This window comes from Triturus cristatus, chromosome 8, assembly GCF_964204655.1.
Source record: "Triturus cristatus chromosome 8, aTriCri1.1, whole genome shotgun sequence".
In the NCBI taxonomy this organism is placed as follows: domain Eukaryota; kingdom Metazoa; phylum Chordata; class Amphibia; order Caudata; family Salamandridae; genus Triturus; species Triturus cristatus.
The window spans coordinates 529,120,229-529,137,219 of NC_140591.1; positions in this window are offsets into that span (position 1 = coordinate 529,120,229).

The following is a 16,991-nucleotide window of genomic DNA, read 5'->3' on the forward strand; positions in this document are numbered from 1 at the left end:
GGGCGGTAATTAGATAGATCGTGAGGATCAAGACTGGGTTTTTTGATCAGGGGAATCAATAGAGCATGCTTAAATCCTGCCGGTACCTTTCCCTGGTTAAGTGAGTCGTTAAGCAGAGAGAGGATCCCGTGAGGGATAGAGTGCCCAATCTCTGTAAAAATGTGGGGTGGGCAGATGTCATCGGGTGATCCAGACTTAACCCGTGCCAGGAGAGTTGAAAAAGTTTTAGCATCTATAGCAGGAAGGGTGTCTAATGTAGTGGGGTTATTAAAAATATCATCTAAAGTAGCCGATTTAGGAGAGCTAGCAATGTTGCGTTTTATATTTACAATTTTCTCTCTGAAAAAATCATTCAGAGAGTCACACAACTTCTGGGTAGGGGCTATTGATGGGGCTGTCCTATCATCGTCACAAAGCTCGTTGACTATGTTAAAAATATCTTTAGTTTTATTTGAGGAATTTAAAATTTTTTGAGAAAAATAGTCAGATTTATGTTGGAGCAAGATTTTTTGGAACTCCTTTCTTGCGGTACAGAACACTGTCCTGGCTTGAGAGGAGTAGCTTTGTCTCCATTTCCGTTCCTTCTGTCGAACTCCCAGTTTAAGATCTTTCAGTTCTTTGGAGAACCATTTGTGTGCTTCATTTCCTCTAACATTAGGGACCCGTACTAAGGGGGCTGAGAGGTCAGCTGCGTTAAGTAACCAGTTAGACAGCGCTCTCTCGCTAGTGTCCAGATCATCGTACGATGGTGGTACGGTTTTGTTTAAAATGTCAATAAATCCCGGAAGGTCCATAGATTTCCATTTGCGGAATTCTTTGCTCTTGCATGGCTTGGGTTTGACATTTCCGCCTACTTCTAGTGTGAAATAGATGATGAAATGATCCGACCAGATACATGGGCTGATGACTGGATTGGATAAAGATAGATTATGCGTCCATATCTGGTCCAAACTGTGACCTTTCTGGTGAGTGGGTACGTGGATGTGCTGATTTAGATTCAGGTCTGTTAGCAAATCTATCAATTCAGCAGCTTGAATATCTGTGCCTATGCTATCAAACCAGTAATTTAGGTCCCCAATAAGGATGATTTTAGAGTAGCTGACTACATATGAAGCCAGCTGCTCTGCCAGAATGGATGGATATTTGGCCATGTATTGGGGGGGTCGGTAAATCAGGACCAGAATGAGGGACCCACTTTCAGTGTCGAGATTAATCACCAAGTTCTCAGTGTCCGGAAGGATCAAAGAAGGCAGTTGCCTGACCTGAAGGGATTTCAAGATTATAGCTGCTACTCCACCTCCGGCCTTCCCAGGTGTACGGTTGGCCGTCAGAATATAGTATTCTGCAGGAAGAGCCACGAGTACGTCGGGAAGGGAGTGAGGGGTTAGCCAAGTTTCGGCTAAAAAGAAGATGTCAGGTTTTGCCTCCTTCAGGAAAAGAAAAATGTCTATCTGGTTTTTGACCAGGGACCGAGTATTGAGGTAGTAGCAGCGCAAGCTGTGTTTTACAGAGGGTGCAGTTTGAGGCTCAGGAAAAGGTTGTTTTAAAAGCTGAGCATGAGGCACAGCATTGATGGAAGAGGAAAGCCCTAGGCTTTGAATGCAAGTCAATGTGCGTGGGGCTAGGGAGTGCTTACAGGGACCATCAGGATTGTGAGGGCGTAAAAGCAGGAGTTCCTGAGATGAGTATTTATAAAAATGGCCAGGAGAAGCGGGCTCGGGTCCCGGTCGGCCGCGGACGGGCGCAGACGGGTAGGAAAAAGACAGTCACTATGCCATTCCAAATTAACAGGAATAGGATTTGCAAAGCACAGATACAACCAAGGGGACACAAAGTAAGTTTTCTTCAGCCAGAGATAGAATTGTCAAAATGTCTCTTTTTTGGAAATGGGTGGTCGTTGCTCAGGTTCACTTGGATCTGAAGACAAGTCATCGAAGTTAATAATGTTACGACTCCGCCCTTAATACAGTACTCCTCAGGATCCGAGTGATGCAATAGGGTATCCACCTCTTGATATCCCCAACTCCCGCAATTACTGCACGGAGGATTAGAGCGATCAAGTGAGGGAAGGGTAGGAAGGGAACAGCGGGGATTAGAACCTGAAAGAAAAAGACCACCACATAACAGACATGACATTCAACACTACTCTCATGAATTCTCACTAGGACGATATCTTCCTTAGGCAGGGTGTTCCTGGATCAGTCTTCAATTCAGACCAACCAATGGGGTATTCTATAATCCCGCACAAACTCAACAACAAAAGGAAAAATCAGCAGTGGCTTACGCAGGAGACCGGAGAACCACCTAGACAGTCTCGGAAGTCCTGGCTACACTCGGGTGCTCACACTAGCCCCTATATCCAGAACATAATGAAGTACCCCTTTCTGGGCTGTCCTGAACACTATGGTTTGCAGAAATGAATGTCCCTGGATATTTCAAAGGAGGTCTCCTGAACAGTACCACACTGGGTTAGGGTTCTTTGGAAAGAGGAAACAAATTAACTCTATAAAACAAAAGTCTCACTCCAGAGAAAATCAAGCCACCACTCTCTTTTCTTAAAGGATTCCCCCACAGTGAGAGGGTCTAGAAATTGTCTCGCATTAGGGAGGTGCAGCATTACTCATTCCACGGGGCCCTGCTCTAGTAAAGGGGTAATTCAGGAGCAAGTCGGTATCTCCCAGGCCCCCCCGAGGCTCTGTCGAACACACCCAGCTCCTGGCCAATACAAAGCGCCGGACCTGGTAGGCAGAGACACACCCAGTCTGGCCTCCCGTTACCTGGAAGGCTGCTGGGTTCAGGGCTCAGTTCAATACTCCTATGTGTGGCACAGTCCGCGCATCTCCCGGTCCCTGTAGGAAGCGGGTTGGTGCTGGGGGGGAAACTTAGCTACCGGAGGACAGGATCTTCCAACGTGGGGGCGAGACGCGCCCCTAGGCGTCCTGGCGAGCTTCGCGCTACTGGAAACGAAGATCCCGGCTGGGGTCAAAAAGCAAGGATGGACTCGCTTCAGGAATTACGCATGCCGGCCAGAGCGCATCGCGTTCTTTTATAGACGCGACTCAGCCCATTCGGGCGTGGCCTCATGGGCATTGTAGGCCAGGCAGGTGCGTTGCGTCGGACGGGGGGGCGTGATGCACGATCCCTGACAAATAAAGTAGCCAGATGCAGTTCAATCTATCTTTGGTAGCTCTGCATGGTTTGTAGAACGGGCAGGTCTCACTTGTGAAGACACATTGATGTAAATATCATGATTAGGCCAAATTACAATTTGCATTTCAGTTGTATCAACTGGTGTATTTCATACTCTGTTATTTGATACTCCTGCATTTTCAAACATTATTAGACTTTCCATCTGAACTTCCTGTATAGTAGCAAGAGGAGATCGGCAGCTACTCAGGATTCCATGCGGCCTACTGTAGAGAATCTGGAGACAAATCTTCTTTCTTTTTTGACAGCAAGTGGCAGAAGAAGTACTGCTCTCATTCCTTTGACTGCCAGGACAGTTACGGGTGTGCTGTAAGGTGTAAGGTATGCTGGTTGTAATATAACGTGCCAATTGTGCATGTCCTGATGAAGACTCACGAGGCCTTTATAACAGTTCGGTTGTCAGCCGAGTGCTGAGGCCAAACCCATAGAAATCTAGAGCATGAATCCACTGCCACCAAGATGTACCTGTAGTCCCCATCTGAATTTAGTGGGCTGCAGTGATCCAAATTGACACATGTGAGAGGTCTGTCTGAAACGAGTAATGGTGTTTGCGGTGGCCGTGCTGCTGTGGAACCTTTCATCTGCTGGCAGATGTCACACTTTAGGACATAACCCTTGGTTTGTTTAGACAAACCTGGCCACCAGTATCCCCACTGCATTAATGAAATTGTTGCAGTGACTCCTGCGTGTACTGAGCCCAGACTCTCGTGTGCAGCTAGAATTAAACTCAATCCTCGAATTTCTGCATACGGTGTATTTTACACATCTAATTTATAGGAGTACTTGAGTGGAAACCCCTTTGGCACAGCAGAGACATTTCTCGAGGCATTGACAGCTATCAGCATGTCTCTATCTAACCTCGTGCTAGAACGAGTGATTGCAGCAACGGCAACAGTTCACACTGTTGCCTCGGTGGCTTCATCAGCCAGTGAATTCCCTTCAACGTGTACGCCAACACGTTGATGACTCAAGGTGTGAATAACTTGAGCCTGTGCCAGGCATTCCTTCAGATTTGCCGCTTGTTCCCATAACAATTTATGCTTAATTGTGCAACCCTATAAATCTATAAACCTTTTCTGGCCCCAGTAAGATATTCATTATAAGATTGTACACAATAAAACAAAATGCACACTATCAGTGTGGGGCATTCCCGATCCGTATATAGTAGTACTAGTATCAGGGCTCTTAGTTCTGTCAGCTGCGCCGTGCAATCTCCTAGAGATTGTGTAGTTGTATTGCTGGGATGGAACCGTTCCGCATACATCCCTTCCCTATAGCACATGCTGCATTATACTGCTGTGTACTTCCAATGGCAGGTTGAGCAGAACCGCCTGTGTAAATGATGTATTCATATTTTTCTAGAGGCAAGATTTCATTCAAGAGAGGGTATTCTTGTTTGTACTGCAGGAATGCTTGTGTTTTCATTGTAGGATCATATTTGTAATCTACATCTGTTGCAGTGTAGGGAATTAGCCGATTGTATCCATCGTTGATGTAGTGCTTTCGCATTTGGAATGCTTGCTTTGATCACAGCTTCTAAAGTTGGTTACAGCGATTATGCATTTCCCCTGAGCTAGTGCTCTTTCTCTCACTATAGCAGTCTGTACTGCTGTCAGTATTTGTTCTGTTGCTGCAAATCGCATTTCAGCATTTGTGTATAAATGTGATTTGCAGGCAACTGGGACTGTCTAACCTTCGTTGAAAATGATGTATGTATATCCTCAGAAACCAGGGACCACCCGGATCACCAAATTGGTAGAATTCACATGTGTGTGCCAATGTTTTGATGCTATCATGTCAGCCTGAACAGAACAAAGAGTATCTGTATGTTCATGTGTCCACTGATGCGCTGTGAAATCAGGTCTGATTCAGCCATAGAAAGATTTTACTCTTTCTGCATAATCCAGAATGTATGTTCTGACAAAATGTAGAAATCATAAGATGGATTGCAAACCCTTCAGAGTATTAGGAGGATGGAGCAGAGAACACTTGGCTGCCAGGCTCTTGTCTTCACTTGATAGCTCATACCCCAAGAATATGACATTGAGATAGGCAATTTTTGATTTCTTGAAATTAAATTTGTGGCCCAAATTGGCGAAACCCACAATAATGTTGTTCACCCTCCACAAGTATTCAAGTAATTTATTGTCCGTCAGATAGATGTCATCTACATAGGAGACTGCCTCCTCGTCGCATGTTTGTAAAAAGTCTGACACTCTTGCCGAGTATAGCTCCAGGTCGCTCCTATACCCTTAGGGCAAACAAAAGAAGTGATGCTGAATGCCGAGTGCAGAAAATGCTGTCAAATATCTACTATCTGGTGCTATATTTTGGCAGAAGAATCCATTTGAGATATCTAATGTCTTTTTATATTTCTTCCGCACTATATTATTCATTAATGCAGCACTATATGCATTTTGAACTGCAAATGTTTGTGTGCATGTGCTTAAATGTCGGTAATCCAAAACCAGACAATATGAGATGCCAGGTTTCATTATGGGAAACAAAGGATTGTTCATTGGGGAGGTGCAAGTTTCAATCACACATTGATATTCAAGTTTGTCTAAGATTTCTTTGACCTGTCTTTTCGTATTGTTTTTAAAAGGGTACTGTCTCTGTGGATTTGGAGTACATTTTTAAGGGGATTTCGTGGTGCGTTGACTCCACGTCCCACCCTACATGGTTACAGTATAATGCCGGAGCTAGCGCTAGCACCCACTCCTGCGCGTATGAATGTTTTACAGATTCTGGAACGAGGTTGGAGAAAGCAGGCAAAATTACACTTTCCCCTTTTGGGCAATCCATCACAAACCCAGGCGGCCAATCTTTTTCTACTAACAGGATGCTGTATCCAAATGTTAAGTTCTCCCAAAAGAGACCTCTAACTTTTCTTGAGTTGTCCCCCTCTATTTGTAGTGTAAATTTGTACAGTCTATGTGGGACACTAACTCTTGTATCAGGTGCTTCCACCATGATATGTTCATTCAATACTGCTGTCACCAGAAAATCCTTCAGGTTCTGGCGAGCTATTGTTATCTTTGCAGCTCTGTCTAGCATCGTCAAAGCCCTTTCCCCGTTCAGATGCGGAGCCCTCAGTAACCTGAGCATGTCTGATTTTCAAGCCAGCTACTTTCTTCTTTTTGAATTGAGGCTTTGCTTTAGGTTGTTCTTCCTGCTTAATAATGAAATCAGAATTACGATGTCTTTCCCTTTTTGTCTTTGGTCGATCTTCAGTCTTTTGTTCTTATTGCCCATCCCTTTCCGAGTTTTTTGATGAACCCAGAAAGGAATAAAAGGAACGTGATGCCTGTCAGGTTTCCTAATGTTATCCCGATTCCTAAGGTTATACCCTTTTTCAGAAGACTCCCGTTGGGGAGACCCACCCCTTGATCGTAACTTATTTTCTTTATTGTTATTTTTAGATTGTTTGTTATCCCATTTCTATGTGGAAGAAGATGGTGCTTGCTTCGAGTTGTCCTTGTCTGGTCTACCGACCATTTGTGGTTTCCCTGGTTTGGCTCCCAAACTATCTCTACCTAATGCAGCATAGGTTTCTTCGATAGTTTTTGGTACCTCTCGCTCCTTATTTAGAGGAGCTATTTCCATTAGGCGGTGGTGTATGGTCACTGCTGCTTCCTCCCCTCTTATGTTGCTCAGCATTATTGCAGAGACTTGGTCACAATTACCCTATAAGTTTCATCCCAAAGTCGAGGGCAGATGTTTTCGTGTGGGAGGGCGCCTTTAAACCAGTTTCTGTGTTGCTGGTAAGTAAACAGGTCTTCAATGTCTTCGTATGGAATGTATTCTTCCAGTGGTTCAACTACAATGTATGTGTAAAACAATTTAGTCTGTGGATCAGCAGGCAGGAACTGAACCCAAGTATAGAAAATCTCTGATACGAACACCTTGTGTGCCTCAATCACGAAGGTAACACAGCCACCTGTTGCTAGTACGCTGTGTTTTATATAACTTTATAGTTACTGCATATCTGCAGTTTTCTGTAATGTTGAGAGCATTTGCAAATTCTTCTTCCCCTGAACCTGAACCACTGGCGTTGTCAGGCATTCTCAAAAGGAGAAGAATGAAGGTTTTAGTAATAAGTAGTTTTGCACAATGTGGTAACCTTTTATCAATACAAGCTTGTTTAAACCTTCAGCCAAAACACAGGGTATATCTGCTCAGCTGAGGTGGATCTCCCTTCCCACTTAAGATGTCTCTGAAGAGTTTAAGTAGGGCTTTCTGAAAAAGCATAACTGAACTATTCAGATTTTAACTGTTAACTGTTAATATTAGAACCAAACCAATGTTGGCTGTGCCATGTCATTTAGTTCCCAGGCATCCCCAGGAACTGCGCGTTTTCGTTAACCTAAACTAAGGGCTTGGTGTCCAAACCGCTTCCAGACACCCCCAGAGGATATGCCAGCCATTACACCAGCTAACTCTACAGTGCCACTGCCACCCCCTTGTATCTTACAGTGGTGTAGGCAGTTTCTGGCAACCACTGGATATGACAATCCTGATTCCTCAGGGATCGTGGAAAACAGTACAATACTTCTCGCTCAGTCACTCATGCTTACTTGTTCTCAGAAAACACAGAAGATGGCGATTAGGCCATTTTCAATAAGTATTTATTGGTCCAGTGTCAGTCTTGTGTAAAACATATTTGCTGTGACAATCAGGAGACAGAAGCATATGAAAGAAATCGCAAGTACTAATATAGTAAAGAGTAGATACATTTTAACCATGGTGCTAAGAAGACGAACATATGCAGTTCAGAATAAACAGTAGCATTTGCATACTCCTATAATGTGTGCCCTACATAATTTGCCTAAATGTGCCTTGCCTAGATATTTAGGTGTAGTATGAAAATGCGTGTGGATGTATATGTATATAGCCAAGAATCTCCTAGGGAAGAACCAACCCCCTCACCTGATGGTAGAGAATGAAGGACCCAGTCTCAGTTCCAAGGATGACACCCCGCAAGGGATGTCAGACACTGCTTGTCAAAGATTCAACATGCAGGACTCCGTGTCCAGGTGGGAGGAATTCTTCTCTAATTTGCTGGGGGGAATAAGGGTCTTATATACTAGAATGGTCACTCCAGGTTTTCTTCTACAATCGATCTTTTTTAAAAAACAATCATAAAATGTTTTGGATACAATACTAAATGTTTTCTAAAACAATGAGATCTTGCACAGCGGGCTATTGGCCAAGCATGATAAAAAAGTGGTAACTCTTATACAGAATAATTATGCATTGCCTGAGGGCATGTTTATGTATGTCAGGTACTGGGATTATGATAAAATACTAATAGCTTGGTGTCGAAGAGACAGGAGCAAGCTATTAGGTAAAAGGTAACCTATTCAAAACCGTTATAGTCGTGTGGATGGGACAATGTATGTAAACAGGGGCATACATGACAGGACTAGCCTACAGGACATGACTGGCCAACATCTATCTTTATGCTTTGGCACATTCTATACTACAAAGGTAGCTTTGGAAGTGATTTACCACAAATACTTGGATTATGTGTCCAACACATTGCACAATGGTGTGCTTATTTTTGCAGTACAGATTTAACATTGATTGTATTCTTCTACACAACGCCCCGAAAAGGCTAGTGCATCCATATAACCAATACCATACATTAAAAGAAGAATGTAAGTCACATCAGAATTCTGTGATCTAAAGTTACACACCCTTTGGTCTCCTTCCTCTATGGTCATAGAAATTCTCTATGACGTGCAATATCCAGATTATTTTAATAGGGGATTGATTGTCCAATATAACACCTGAAAGTCTGCAATAACTTTTTAAATGCCTGTGTTTAAAGTCCTTACTATTGTCTAGTTGTTACATCGTTACTCATCTCTGATAAGAAAATGATATTTTACTGTAATAATTTATTACAGTTTGATTCAGAGACATTCATAGTAGTTGAATAGAACTGTAATTTACTACGAGAAGTCAAGAATGCATATGCAGGTTACCACATATTATAGCCTTATAGCCCGCCGTAGCGGGCTATACCGGCTATTAAAGGCCCGCTGCAGCGTTAAAGGCCCGAGCCGAAGGCGAGGGACTTTAACAAAAGCAGCAGGACTTTAATAGCGGTATAGCCCTGCTACGAAGGGCTATAAGGCTATTAGAACATTCTGCCACTAGAGGGCAGAATGTTCTAATAAATAAAACAAAGGCTTCTCGAAGCTCGAGGGGATTTAAATCCCCTCGAGCTTCGAGAGGCTTTTGTAAAACATTGGAATGTTGCTCTGCGGGCCTTTACCGGCCCGTAGAAGCACGGAGCACTCCATTGTCTACAATGGAGTGCTCCACATTCCAATGTTCTAATATAACCTACAATTGTTGTGTGCCATAATTTCATTTCATCATCATCATAAAATTAATTCAGCAATAATTCCATAAAACATCAGAAGTGTTGACTTTTTATGAAAATCAAGGTAATATATACACAAAAACAATGAGATCAAAAACATTTTAAAAACATAATATTGAATTAAAACTCACAAAAAGATACCACAAACAAATCCACCTAATTCATCTCTGCTTCATATGATAAATGCAAAAATGGTAAATGAGTGACTAAAATACATCAGTAAGATAAAATCATATTAAATATCTTTTCATCACTGGTAGGGCCTCACAAACAAAATTTATCTCAGCAAAGCAAATGTCTGGAGACTCAAGGTGCTGAAGGTACAGTAAACCTAATTTATAATTTGTAATAGCAGAGACAGGTAAAACTGTAGTTTACAGCTGGTTGCGTTTTGTGCTGTATGAAGTGGAAAACAATGTACTGTGCTTAGTACTCTGTTGAGGCACATTATCACATGGACAATTAGGCAGTTTCACAAACCAACCATCTTGCACTTGGAAACCCAATATAAAGTAAGCATGCTTAAACAGAGTCACGGAAGATGAAAACTTTGTTGCGGATTGCAGATAAGGATCACCTGAGGTTCTAGACTTTGAGTAGTAATTCAAGGAGAGTACATTATAAACAACTGCATATTTTGGTCATTATGCAACTTTTAATAGCTACAATAATTAAAAAACAAGGGCCTTATTTACAAGAAAGCGCTGTGTCACTTTCGAAGCACATGGGTGCGTCATCTTTACAACAATATGTCACATCCTTGTGCTTTCCCCTGAGCTGGCGCACAATTGGCTGCCATGCTCCAAAACAGGCACCCTTGCGCCATGGTTCAATGGTCTCTGCATTTTAAGGGAGTTTGTTTTTGTGTAGGAAGGGACACCTTCATACACAAAAACAATCACATTAGGTCTTTTCCTCTTTCAAAAGAGGAAACAACAAGGAGAAATGCAAGTATTTCTCCTTGTTGTGCTCCAGGTTTCTAATGCATTCTTAGGTTTACGAAATGTTGTAAATCTGGGAATACAGCAGAATCCATCGGTGTTGCATGGGAACACCCACATCAAAACCTATGGCACGCCCCTTTCAAGCAAAGTGCCGCGTGAAAAGAGGCCGTATTTACAAGGCCACAAAAAAGCCACACAGGTTGGCTATATGTGACCTTGTAAATATGAAGCACCACACTGCGCTGCCAGTGCGTAAAAAAAAGCGATTCACCAGTGGCGCAAGGGGCTTGTAAATATGCCTCCAAGTTTTTAATTTACAGCTTGCATTTTGGCTTGATAGATTCTGGTTTAGTAATCTAATCGGGTACTCCCAGGTTTCAAAAAGTCTGTTTTATGTAATTAAGCCATGGTATCTTCAGCATATTCTCCAGTTGTAGGCAATCTCTCAGAATTAATAGTGTAAGACGCTTCAGGTGTAAGCCAGATCTTGAGCCATAATAACAAATGGGCTCTTCTAATGGAATCCATCCCCAATTCTGTACGGCAAGTGTGTGTGGTGAAATTTCTGGGGACAGAGAGGAGTCTAAATAGAAAAATGTTCTCTAGTCTTTCAGTGCCTAAGGGTTAGTGTGCCCCCAAATACCAGCCCCATGGAGTCCCACTGGATTGTATTTGCTCCTATATAGCTGCAATGCCTCATTTACCAGTCAGTGGCCCGGCTTGCTTCAGAATGAAAGATTGCCTCTATCGCTCTGGAAAGTTGTTGTGATCTAGTATTTAAGAGATGACCCCATGTAACAAAGTATCAGTGGTAATACCTGAATACTTAAATGTCTAATCTTTCCCCACTAAAATAGCCCCAGTATTGTGAGATTTGGAGTTTAAATTTTTAGGGCCGCTTATCATAATAAAAGATTTTATAAGGTTCACTTTTTAATCTAAAGAAACCATAAAGTGGTAGCTGTGAATAAAATATTGCATATCCAAAGCAACAACATCCATTTTAGGGGTTAAGTATCTATAGGTTATCAATTGTATAACTTGTTGCTCGCATGGTATATACACCAACCACCATCGAGTGTATAGAGACTCACGAACTGCCGTCCTTGATTCTAAAATTCAATAACACACAGCTCATTATTAGTCCAAAATATATCAAGTCCAATGAGCCGTAGAAAGTATCAATCATTTGAAACATTTATCTAGGTATTTTTAGCGATCATCAATTTTCACAAAACTTGATTAAGAATTTATTACAAATCACAGGCAGCCGTCATGTGTTGCATCAGAAATGAAATTTCAAGGCTGCAAACAGTACGCAAACGTGAGGTATAAATCATGTTGAAGAATGATAAGTATGGAACAAATATAATACATTCTAGTCAAACCATGTATTACCCGAAAAATAGCAATCAACCAATTGTCAATCCATAACCAACCACCAATACCCACATGTGTGACAATCCGGCCCAAGTATATTGATCTTAATGGGACCAAGATTGAAATTAGTTGTATCCTTAAAGACATCTTAAGGAAAAGAAGCACAGAAACATCCCAGTAAAGATGAGGTACCTTTATATCTGTTTAATCACACAAATATGTGTGCATACTCTGACGTCAGATTTAATGCCAAAATGTGTGAAACCTAAAAGATAAAGCCATAGAGTAAAGTTAAATGCTTAAAGTAAACATTAGGCCAAGAGAGGACACATAAATGTGCTGACTCACTTTGTGTAGGAAGCAAAAGGCATTGTCCAGATATGTAAAGAGTCAAATCCAACAGTACTAATTTCAAAGTATGTGTAGGGCCATGGTAAGCCTACAACTGGAGTATAAATCATATGTATATATCAGAGCAATAAGTAAACTAAGTAGTCTATTGATGCTAAAAGAATTCTTCAAGGGCCAAGTACTAACCTGATAGCTTGGCAAGCCTGTGTCTGAGTGAATTCAAGTTGGATGACTCGTTGAGTTGCAGATGCTAAAGTAGCTTGAAAGGCAGAAATAGGGAAATGAAAAAAAGACAAGTGACAGGAGGTCTATGCTGAAATGGCTGCCATCTTTGAATAGACATAGAGTATCACATACTATGTGATATCACCATCCACGGTAGAGAACAATTATATTGAGTAGTTAATGAAAAATGTATAAAGAAAGCTGAAGTGGGAAAATATTGTAAACTAGATAAAAATACTACGTATATTCAATCAGAAGCGCTGTGATGTAGAGCATTGATGTGAAGTGAAGGACAAGTGCGAAGCGTACAGGCATATGGCTGAGTAAGCGCCATCATGAAATGAAATATATATATATATATACATGTATCTGGAAACAGTGCTGTCTAGACCTGGTGCATAAAGAAAAGTGTTAATACGGTTGCAAAATAGGATCATGTACGATATTCCCAAATTAACGATGTGTGAGTGATACATGATGTATTACTGAGAAACATTCATTATGAATGTGCTGTGGAACCCAAGTAATTTAACTAAAATGTAAGGCCACCACCATCGGTAAAGTACAAGTAAGCTTGTTAGAAATGTTAGTATTTAAAAGGTTACTGAGAAAAAGTGAGGTGTCTGATCACTGTTATTAAAAAACAGTCAAGGTTTGGATGAAGGTCTCATATTTGAAAATTGGATGAAACATGATTTGACCTATGTTTTAATAATATAATTTGCTCATAAGGTCAAACATAAAGATTTGGGACCAGGGTATCAATGTTATGTGTCAGTTGTGAGACAAATTTTATACAAAAAACCACAGCAAGTATAGAAATCAAATTAATGGCATGGATACAAGACAACATGATACAAGTATTAATTCATACAGTATGGTGCTGATTCACATGGCATAGGCTGAAGAAATTTTTCCATGAGGAAGACATGTAATTGCCTATCTGTGTTTGCCCCGTGTCAACTGCTCTGAGTTTGATGATCCATTGCCTTTCAAGCCTCCTGAGGGCTAGTATTCAGTTACCCCCTCTCATGCTGTTCTGTAACGTTGTGATCCCATGAAATGTTACATTCATTGTTTCAGATTTCTCATTACAAGTGTCAAAATGTACAGCCAAAGCATAATTTGTATATAAATTTCTTATGGCTCTTATGTGTTCTTGAATTCTATTCTTAAGGGGTCTGATGATAACTCCCTACATGGATAATATGACATTCACAAATTATACAGTACACCAAATACTTTGTATTGCAGTTGATAAATTGTTTCACATCGTATCTTTTGTTGGTATTGTATTACAAAAAGGTTCTTTTGTGGCTTTGGTCCTAAAAAACTGCTATTCTCAGTTATCAGACACCAAGCTTAAAACCAACCGAACCGCAACCAACTTAAGGGTATCACCAACACCATTGAACATAAGCTATCTCATTAGCAGGATCTTTGTCTGATCTCTGATGTAGAGTTCAGATACTTATTTAATTTGACACTCAATGCTTCACGCATATATATTCTTCCTAAAATACATAAACAGGGGCAATTAACTCATGGAAGACCTATCATATCAGTTATTGGGTCACCCACAGAACAAATATCAGAATTTATAGTTGTACACTTACAACTATTGGTACACAACTTTCCATCTTATATTCATGATACAATAGAATTACTCAACAAACTAGGTGATTTGGTTTAGACAGAAGGCCATATCTTTGTAACATTGGATGTCTATTCACTTTACACCTCCATTCCTGAAAGAGAAGGGACCATAAGAAATCCAATACTATTAGGACTGTTGGGATGCTACCATAACTGACAACACATACATGCTCATTGACTTGACTGGGCTTATTCTTGAAAACAATGTTTTACATATGTAGCGTTACTAGCCCCATGAAAAATTATAAATTGATAACTTTTAATTGATTCCCTGTCAACGATTTTCTCTCCCTCTTGGCCTTCTGATGGAGCTTGTTTAGTGCTGTGAGGGGTTGGATATAAAAGGGTTCCAACAGTCATCCAATGAAGACCAGAAATTGAATGACTGAACTACAAACTAGAACCCATACACATATAAATTACTCTCAGTATAAACTATAAAGGTAGAAGATTATTACAGCAAGCCCAAATCTCCTGAAGAAACATAAACAAGCCAGAATCATATACATTAAGAGCTCTGTTAAAGCCATACAGGATAACAGCATTAGTATTTGATGTTATGCGATCTCTATAATATGATCTCCTCTTTAGTTCCAAATTAGGAATGCACATTCAATTGAAGAGAAACAATCATGATAGCTGAGTCGATATGGTGATTTAGTTTAGTTTATCAAATGTAAGGTAAACAACTGCATCAGTAATTCAGATTATAGACAATTTACTCAAATTGTAATACAGCTTTTGAAATAAGATACCAAAGCTCAAGGGTTCAGAAAGGGACATGGAACATGTCAGTTCAAGTAGTCTCCCAAAAAGGAAGAGACCACTCAGCACACAAAGAGTATGTGCCAGTTCATAAAGGAACACAGGTGGGTCGGCATCAGGCAGGTCAAGATTTGCCAAGGAAAGTTCCGCACAGATTCCGTAAGTCAGCAGCTCAACCGCCACCATCAAAAGCACCAACTCTAGTCAAGCAAAAAGAAGAAGAAGCTGTGCACATCATTTACATTGGGCAATATTATATTCTTGAAGTTTCGGGGTGACACCTACTGGAATCACCTCATCTGGTCAGACCACTCAGTCCATTGGTCAGTTCATATAGGATGTGTGTCAGGCGACATAAAGAAGACACAAAAAGTAGAGAAATAGGTGGGCTATCACACAGTCCTTCAGCAATCTAATATGTGAAATGTTAGAACAATGCTCCTTTAGCAAAAGCACATAAGCAAGTTCAAGAAGACAGTTTCCCAGATAGCAGTTAAAAATTGTATAGAAAAAATTTAGCAAAGTATCTTGTACAGTACATGAGAACTCAGGAAAGAAAACTCTGTTTCACATTACTGGTTATACTGAAGAATTCGCTCACAAACAGTATATTCAGCAAGTCAAGAGACTTCACAATTTTACTCAGGCCAAAATTAAATTGAACTAATTTAACGTAACACAAATATAATTATTAAGCATAAAATCATAGGGATTACGAATTGCCATAATTCTAGTACGATTCTGATTCACTTGAAGTCACACAGTATGGTTACAAATAATACGTGTCAGTATGATAGATTTCTGCTTTCCGAATGTACTAATGTGCAAATACATTTAATATCCTAATGTATTAAATTTGTTTTAGATGTATGAAATTAGTACATGTATGAAATACAATCGATGAAAGTTTCATAAAGGCATCTATAATTAGGATTGTGTAACACCTACTTTTCTTTTGTGATTTCTGTGCACACGTTTACACATGAAAGATACATTTAAATTGAATTTGTCATCATGTTCAGGTTAAATCTTGTTGATTAACTAGTTCCCTTTAGTTACACACACGTATAAATGTTAATAAAGTAAGACTAGAGATAAACTCCATAACGTGAGAGTTTACCATTTACATATTTCTAGCACTTGTTAATGGAACATAGCTCTTTTCTATTAGTAAATGACAGTCTATATTATTTATAAGAATGATATCATCCAGACTATACCTTTTCCAGCACAATTTTACGATGTAGTATCTAAGATTCTCTTGTTCTGTCATGTTTTCTTGAACATTCAGCTGGTGCACGTTTATTAGTTTTTCTCATAAAGTGTCATAATCAAGTTTCTCATGTCATTAAAAGTTTCAATCTATTTTCCTCTCCAACACACACAATGGGGAATGGTATATCCAGGCACAAGGCGTCGCTGTGGGGTCCACATTTTTTCCAGCCTTTGCCAATCCCAATCTATACATGGGTATGTTTGAGATACTACACATCTGGACTTTTTGTCCACGAGAACTTTCTGAACACATACTATACTGGGGGATATACATTGATGATTTGCTCATGATCGGGATGGCAACATGGACTCATTATTACAGTTCATACAGTACCTCAATGACAACATGTACAATGTATCTTTCTCACATCACAACAGTGAACTACACATTGAATACCTAGATGTGGTCCTATACGTGGGTGGAACAAGCTTAGGATCAACACTGTATATAAAACCGACAGGATGCAATTCCATAATACATGCCACCAGTGCACACACTAAGTCAAAGGTTCAAGCCATGCTTCGGGTGGGTGAAATAACCTTAGCACTGGACAAAACTTGGTCCACAGTTGGAGAACCAGTTTCACGGAAGTAAAAGCCATCCGGACTATGTGGGGTTTGCTGTCACTCAAAATCTTGTGAAGTATCAAGGGGGAAAATGGATTTTGTAGCTCAAGATTAAAACCAGAGTGTGTATTTCACCTCCCTGGTGAGCACACAAAAGGAGGATATTTAGGAAAATGAAAGGGAGAAGGTGGCCAATTGTCGTAAAAGTTATTTTACAAATGTGGGAA